General features: G+C 38.1%; 1 protein-coding gene across 1 annotated transcript in view; it reads right to left on the minus strand.

The window, feature by feature from the left end:
- The window catches only part of LOC121960512 (cullin-1), a 30508-nt gene extending 22245 nt beyond the window's left edge, over window positions 1-8263 (minus strand). The window contains exon 1 of the mRNA XM_042510250.1: window positions 8123-8263. The gene's annotated coding sequence lies outside the window, so the exon portion shown is untranslated. The remainder of the gene's footprint in view (window positions 1-8122) is intronic.
- Window positions 8264-8644: the final 381 nt, after the last annotated feature.

Raw genomic sequence — 8644 nt, forward strand, 5'->3', positions numbered from 1 at the left:
AAAACTAGACTTTCAAAACGCGCTAACATGTGAGTCCGACTGAAATCGGACTAAATCAAATATCTCGAAATCAGACTAACACACCCAGATAATTGAGTTGGAAATCGAGCTATTCCGTCGTATAAACACCTCAGTTTAACTGGACTGCCCTGCGCGTGCTCCTAGACGCCGCCCGGCCTCCATCGTTGTTTACAGATAGGAACAGTTCGTCACGTATGAGAGGGGAAAGGGTGCTGCAAAACAGGTCAGGCATTTTTTAAAAAAAAAATATATATATAAGCACTGAGGAGGGTCTGGTGTTTTTAATTTTGGCTTAGGTGAGGGACATATGACTTAAAAGGGTAGTATATTTATTTTAAATAAAAAAAAGTCACACCCCAGCCACCCCACTCCTCTGATAAATAAAGTACAGTCCCACAACACTGGCACACAAGCTAAGCGATGTCCTGCTGTGGACGAGGTCACAGCAAAACATATTTTAACCACCTTAAATAAAAATCAAGTTCAAGTGTACTCTGTTTGAATCTTGTCTCCTCTTTGCCTCCTACAGAAGCTGATGGAGGCTGCGGTAGAGTCTGGTGTTTGCTCAGCACCGCTCGATTGTATGTATGTGTGTAAAGCGGCTGTTTTCTCCTCTAAAGTTATTGTAAATAAACAGCTGAGAGTCGGACATACAAAACTTCCAGTTCCACAATCGTCCAACTACCAATTTCCAATCTCAGGTAAAAAAACTTGCCACGTTAAACTCATTCGCACCGGCTTGATCAGTATCAGGATGCCTGACCTGTCAGCAGCGAGCTCACACAGCTCGGCCCAGACTCTAGACCTGCCTCCGCTCCTCTTCATCAGAAAACTCAGAAAAGGCAACCCTACCTGAGGTGTTACCATGGCAACTGGGGCAGACAATACCTGCGAGTAGCCGTTTGACTACGGGAAGGTAGGGCGTTCACTCTCTGTGTCTCCTGTGTGTCTATTCTCTGGTGGGGGAGAAAGGTGGCCTTCACGGCAGCACCGGGATCAGATTTCAGATTCCCACAACACAAGGTTTCAGATGTGAGTCTCACTACAGAGTCTGACCTACAGTCAGGATGAAGAGGGAGGCTTGGTGAGTGGTTTCTAGAGAGTTTGTTGTGAAACAGGACTCCTGTCTTCATCGTCAGCGGCGCCATGGTCGGCACGTTTCTCCTTCACACGCGGCAGGAAGGTGGCAAAGTTTAAAGGTCGTGACTCATTTCAGGGAACATGCTCTTTTCGGGGAACGACTAGCTTATATGCGTCTGTCAACAAGTGCTGCTGACACACTAATGGACCTGTTTATGATTGAGTCAGTTAGCTGGGAGAAGCAAAACATCTATTTTATTCTTTTAACTTCACAAAATCTTGAAATTATGAATATATTTAAGAAACACTTTGGACGAGTAACACAGTCACTGAGACAGAGCAACTATTTTGATGACTGTTAAGTGGTTTAATTCATTTTTCAAACAAAAATCCAATTCACACAGATTTTTAGCTTCAAAAATGTGAAGATTAGATACTTTTTCTTGTCATTCATTACAGAACTCTAACAAAATCACTGCATTTGTGACCATTTCTCCTGAATGCATGTTGGAGATGAAGTTCACAAATTAACTGAGAAAAAGTAGGAAATAATACGTTTATACTTCCTCCTTCTCCTTCTCCTTTTCGAACACGTAAGATGCAAATTCTTGTTGCTAATTTGAATCTATTCATTGAGTTTAGGTTATCATCTATTTTTGTTATGTCATTCTGTTGAAGTTTCATCTTTTTCTGTTTGTTCATTTGTATTACATGTTTATATAAGTATCTTTCTAGAATGCACAAGTTAAAATTTGGCATGGCGGCAGTCTTGCAAGTACATGATACAAACTGAAGTCTCTGAAGTGACAGGTGACTCATAAACGGGTCTTATTATTATTATTACAGAGCAATTTAAATAATAACAAGAATGGAAAAGGGGTTTAAAAAAATCTACTGGTTTGACCTACACATAGGTTGGTAGCAGTTAACATTGGAAGGTAAAAAAAACACCCAAACACATTTTATTTAATAAATTTAATACATTTTTTCTTTAGAAAAATGGCCAAAATTGGGGGGAAAAAGAAAGCAAATGTCTTTTCTACTAAAAATTTGTTGTTAAAAATAAGAAATATAATCATTTTTAACGTTTTAAAGAATTCTTTTCATTTTTTTTTATTCACTGTTGTTCTACATTAATGTAATTTAATTTATTACACACATTTCAATGATTTTTCAAAATTTTTCTATGATTTTTCCTGGCTTCCCGTGACCGTGGGAATCCTGCTTTGGTGCAGTAGGTATTGCTACGACTCAGGAACCAGAGTGTGTCTGCACGGGAAGGATGCAGGGAGTGGTGGAGAGAGACGGAGAGCGACGGAGAGAGAGAGCGGTGCTCGTGGGCGAAAAAAGCAGCTCAGCCTGGTAAATCTGATTACCCTGGTCACCGTGTGTCCTGACCGGACTCGCCAACCTAATACCCTACATTTACAACAAAAACAATCACACACAGAGTTCCCACACATGGTCATGGACAAAATTTCAAAACTTTTCCAAGGCTTTTAAAGGACCCCGATTTTTTCCCCCTTAACCATTTTCCCGGCATTTTTCAAACATATAAGATTCAAACTCTATTCAAGCATAATTTCAGTGTCCCACAGCGTCTTTTATACGTTACGGGAAAAAATTAATTAAGTTCTACTTTTAAAAAATCAGCAAAGTTTTTTAAAGGAAAACAAGTCACCTAAAATTTAAAAAAAAAAACAAAAACAAAAACATTTTTTAAAGAAAATATTCCTTGGAATCCTGTTTTCTCAAAAAAAAATTAAGAAACGAAATCTCCCAATTTTTTAAAGAGAGAAAGAAAATCTCAATTTTTACACATTTCCATTATTTTTACAAAATTTGCAAGGGTTTTTGGTAGTTTTCAAGTTTTCCATGACTGTGGGAACCCTGAATGCAGCAAAATAAACACAAACACAAACCTTGGTTTTGATCTCCATCCCTTCAATCTGAGTTTAGTGACCAAAACAAAACCATCAAACTGTGAGGGTGAGTCACGAGGAACAATGAAGCTCCAGATGAATCACAAGCACTTCTTCAACACTGACATGCTTGTAAGGTGTGCGTGTGTTTGTGTGTGCACGCAAAGCGATCGTGTGCCGGGTTAGGCAGCGAGGGAGGATATTTCATTAGTGTAAGCAGCTTTTGATTTCTGTCGCTCTGCTCAGCATTCAGACGACCAGCCAAAGCAGGGAGTCACTGCCTCGTTGGATTGGCTTTACAATGACTGCCCTCAGCGCCGTCACATCAAAGCACCATGCACATATTAAGCAGACAGACCTGGACGGGTCAGACCAGGTAAAGAAGGAGGTAGGACAGCTCGGTCGTGGCGGATATCACTTAAAATCCTCAGGAGAGACCATGAAAGACCATGCATCCTCTGACATGATGACTGAAACTCCTTATTCTTTTTCATCACTACATTATAACTTTTTAAAATATATTTATTTTATCAAAATATGAATTAACAACAGAATTAGAACTAAATATTTAAATACAGCTCAGGAAGCTCATGTCAAATAATTTTTTAAGCGCTGAGGGAGGGGTATAAAACTTTAAATGACTGTAATTTCAATTTATTTCACCACTAATTTTGGGGGGGGAGGCATGTTTTAGATTAAAAGTTTTGGCAATTTTTTTAGCAAAGAAACAAAATGCAACTGATATCAGTTACTCTGGATTAAGGACATATGCTTATGTTTATTATGTAAACAGAACTTTTTTTCTCCATCAAACCGTTGAAAAGAATTGGGAAATTTGTTGGCCATTTTTCTTGCTGATAGCAAAGTTTTTTTTGTGTGCATAAATTACACTTAGCCTTGTATACCTTGTAATATTGACTTGACTGGCAGTTTTAGTTAAAAATGCACTTCCTAATGTCATTCACAGTGAATGCAGACAGTGCTGATATTGGTTAATCTATCCTTATCTGTGTGGCATCACTGCTAGAAGCATTCAGTTTTTCTTTTTTTTTTAAAGAGGAGAGACACATTATTGTGAGGTTTTAATTTGCAAAGTCAGAAAACACTATTAAAAAATCTTTTAAAATCTACTTTCCATTTCATAGCAATTTAAAAAAAATTGAAAGACTTATTTAAGACATTTCAATATCAATTTAAGGCCTTATTTGTAAATTATTGAAATCAATGACTTTTAAGACTTTTTAAGGATCCCTGACTAAAAATATTTTGTATTTTTGCTTTTGAATAATCATGATAAATAACCGTGATCTCACTATTGATCAGAATAATAATTTGGATTATAATCGTGCAGCCCTACAACCACATTGTTTCAGCATGTTTACAGACAGCTGATTTGCCAATAGAGCTGCCCTGGAAGGAGCACTAGTGATTTTACGCTGCCAAACACTAATGCAGACTGATGCATGCCAGTATGATGTTGAGCAAAGAAAAGATTCGTCTACTAGACTGGGCATGTGTTGAGTGAGCTGTTGCGAAAGGACATATCAGGTGCAACATGTGCTCCGTGTAGTATAAACATCAGTAAAGAAATAAAAGAGACATTCCCCACTAAATCAAAAATGCAGTATTCTACTCAACTCCACAAGACAAATAAAACACCTTTGTCTCCACATAAATAAAACTGCCATAAAAAGACAACCAGAGGTGCAGATGGTATTTTTTGTTATTTTACACTATAAAGGTTGACATGCATGCTTCTCCTCAAACTGACAAATTCCCTGAGATATAATAGAGAAAATTTACACGAGGATATGAATGTTGTCTTTAAGCCGCTGAATAACTAACTATGCAAGATTGGACAAGTCTGCAGCTGTTTTATCATGGTATGTATGCAAAATTATCATCGGACAGCAGATGTTCTTTAATACTCTAAATACCAACACTCGCCCACCCAGCACACATGCGTATTAACACACACAGACATTCCTAATCAAGTAGGTTGATTTTGACATGATAAGACGTGTCTACATGTGTACAACTAAACCTCATATCTCAATATAAACAGTGTGACTTCCAAAAAGAGTGGCAACTGCAGCTGACAAGGCCAAATGGAAAAAAATGATGCTATTTCAGGTGCCACAATATTAACATAAGTCACATTTAGTCCAAACGAGGAAGATCAAAACAAGTTTTCTTCTCAAATGGCTTGACTTTCACTTTAAAAGATTTAAAGTTTCCATATGCTCATTTTCCTACAATTTCCAAATGTATTATAGAATTTGATGGATCTCACAACTTTGAATCAATACTGGGTTACATTAGAATAGAATAGAATAGAATAGAATAGAATATTCCTTTATTGATCCCCCATTGGGGGAAATTTCAAATGTTAGCTTTAAATTAGCTTGAAAAAGCAATATTATAGAGTTGTAGCTTGGTTTTAATTACTTCTGTTTGACTGTCAAATATAGTGCAACCTTTTTTCCTCTCGTAATGTGTCACAAGTCACACTGGAAACATAATATGTTACTTCAAATCAGCTAAACTTAACTTCTGAAAAGTTTCACATTGTTTGTGCCAGTGTTTGTATTAGGCCTTGTATCTTTATCTGCAATACTGCTGAAAAATATCAGATTTCAACTTCTTTCAACTTTAAAAACAGTGCATATAGGGACGTAGATATCAATTACTTCCTGTACAAGTGTAGAATGACAACATTTTGGTGTTAAAAAGCTGCACAAATACTTAAAAAAATGACTTAAATTATGCCTCCTTCTTCTACACCTGATCAACGATGAAAGACAACCACCTATGCCAGCCGTCAATGTTTGTTTTGTTTACTTCTCTAAAAGATTTAGGAAAATAATATCTTAACTGTCAACACAGACAGTCCGAAACCAAAAGAGGAGTCCTGATCATTCAAGGGAAACAAAAAAGAAGAAACATTATTGAAAACGTGAAAAACACAACATCAGATAAAACACAATTTTTAATGAGTTGCCGGGCTCCTATACTATGTCACCTTTCAATAAATGCTGCATCAATGTCAAGCATTTACAAAAGCCCCCCAAAAAACAATTGCTATAACAACCAGGTGTGCCAGCTCTGAGTTTTCCCAATATAAATCAAAAATAAATGAGAAACAGTCAGAAAGCGACAATATTTTCTATTTTCTCATTAGGGACGGGAATCACTGGAGGCCCCACAATAAGACATCATTTCTGTACAGAAGTTATGACACAATATTATTGTGAGTTTGCAAGTGTAGCAACACGCTGAGTATTGCAACATAATAAACTGTGATATATTGCAATTTATTCACTTTTTTAAATCAACTGCCAATTACATCACAAAATGATTTTTATCAGCCAGTGTTGCTATGAAACTAAAGCACAAGCAGTATACAACAATATTAGATTAGATAGTATTGTATACTTTACTCCAAATGCTAAGTATTGTATGAAAACTTAACAGCAATTTATCTTAATCTCTAATAGTTTTGTCTGTTAAAAATGCCATGACTTTTCCAAAACTTCCAGTCATTTTACTACTTCCATGACTTTTCCTGAAATTCTATAATAGTTCAAGGTTTTCCATGATTGTGGGAACCCTGTACCAGGTATGCCAACCATTTGTTTTCCCTAAAAAAATCAAAGAGAAATGAGGGAAACAGTCAGCAAATGACAATATTTTCCACCTGCTGGTGGACTCTTATCATTAAGCTTTATAAAAACTTTTTTCCCTCCCATTTATGTTATTAATCAAGGCCTAAATTTTGGTGACCACCAGGTATTTTCCAGGTACTCCAGGAGAGTGGGAGCCCTGTTCAAGTTTCAAAACTGAGTTTCAGATCTATCATAATCAGCCAATGTTGGTATAAAACTATTCTCACTATGCTGTTCTTTTTAACTTACTTAAAATGCAAGCCATTAATTACATTATGAGGTGGCTGTTAAGTACTCTATCTCTGTCTTAGAAAACTGTCGATACATAATTGAAAACAGGTGTAAAGTTAAAGAAAAAAACTAAAAATGATAAAACATTAGTTGCAGGGCTCCCACACCTTATCAACTTTCCACAACAATGTCAAGCATTTACTAAGGACTTTAACAAAAATCAATAAATATGAATAACAACCATGGCATACCAGTAGAGTTCCTGCACATTTTCAGGAGTAAAATCTCAAACAGTGTGTCATGACTTTTCCAAAAATACCAGTGATATTTACTAATCCCATGACTTTTAATGAACTTCTATAACTATTCAAGGTTTTCCATAACTGTGGGAACCCTGTACCAGGTATGTCAACTGTTTGTTTTCCCGAAATAAACCAAAGAGAAATGAGAGAAACAGCCAGCAAATGACAATATTTTCCACCAGCAGACAGGTACTAATCACCCTGGGTTTGATGAAAACTTGTCCCTTTTTTCCTTCCTATTTATCAGACTATTTAAGGCCTATATTGTGGCGTCCACCAGGTATTTTCCAGGTATTCCAGGAGTGTGGGAGCCCTGTGTCCGTGTCAGAAATCACTACCCTTCGCTCCACAGCGGCAGACGGCCGATCTGCTCGGATTAAATACAAACCGTGGCACCGTCAGCTAGTTCGGGACTCTAAAATCATGCCAATAAATACAATACAGCTTCACATTTGCCGCTTTTTTAAATATACGTTGAGATTTCCCAACGCTGAGCTGCGAAGGGAGTCAAACACAGCTACGCAACACTGCTAGCTATCATTAGCTTCTCGATTAGCCTGTTAGCTTGTAAGTAGCTCGGCTACCTGGCGCTGCGCGGATTGAATCAAAATACAGCCTCAATTTGGGCCGTTTCTTTAAGTCGTTTAGATACATATGTGGTGTTGGGAGTGTATTAAAGATAGACGCCGCCTCGGTTGAGCTAACAGCAGCGGTTGGAGGAGACTACCAGCTTGTGTTGTTGGTGTAAAATGGCAGCCTAGCTTCTCGGGCTGCTCAATAATGAGTCAGGAAAACACTCCGCTAGCCGTTTAGCATTAGCCAGCTAGCTCCTGGCTAGATTGATTGTCATTAAAAAACAGCGCCACGGTGTGACGTCCACAGCTATGAAATGTCTTCTTACCATTTTAATGCTGTCGCTGTCACCGTTCAGTCGCTGTATTGGTGATTTTGGGGGGTCCAGAGGCTGTCTCCGCCGCCGTCTTCGGCTCCTCTCGGTGTGTGTGTGTTTGCTCTGCGTTGCTAACTGCGACCGCTCCGCCGCTCACAAAGATCAGCTCACAGCCACCGAATCATGCCGCGTTCAGGGCCCCTCCGAAATATAGACCCCACCACAGACAACAGAAATACAGACCCCACCACAGACAGAGCACACAAAAACAGAAATACAGACCTCACCACAGAAATCAGAAATATAGACCTCACCACAGAAAACAGAAATATAGACCTCACCACAGACAGAGCACACAAAAACAGAAATATAGACCTCACCACAGAAATCAGAAATATAGACCTCACCACAGACAGAGCACACAAAAAACAGAAATACAGACCTCACCACAGACAGAGCACACGAAAAACAGAAATACAGACCTCACCACAGACAGAGCACAAGAAAAACAGAAATATAGACCTCACTACAGAC

The sequence above is a fragment of the Plectropomus leopardus genome, chromosome 21 (genome assembly GCF_008729295.1).
Source record: "Plectropomus leopardus isolate mb chromosome 21, YSFRI_Pleo_2.0, whole genome shotgun sequence".
NCBI classification, from domain to species: Eukaryota; Metazoa; Chordata; class Actinopteri; order Perciformes; family Serranidae; genus Plectropomus; species Plectropomus leopardus.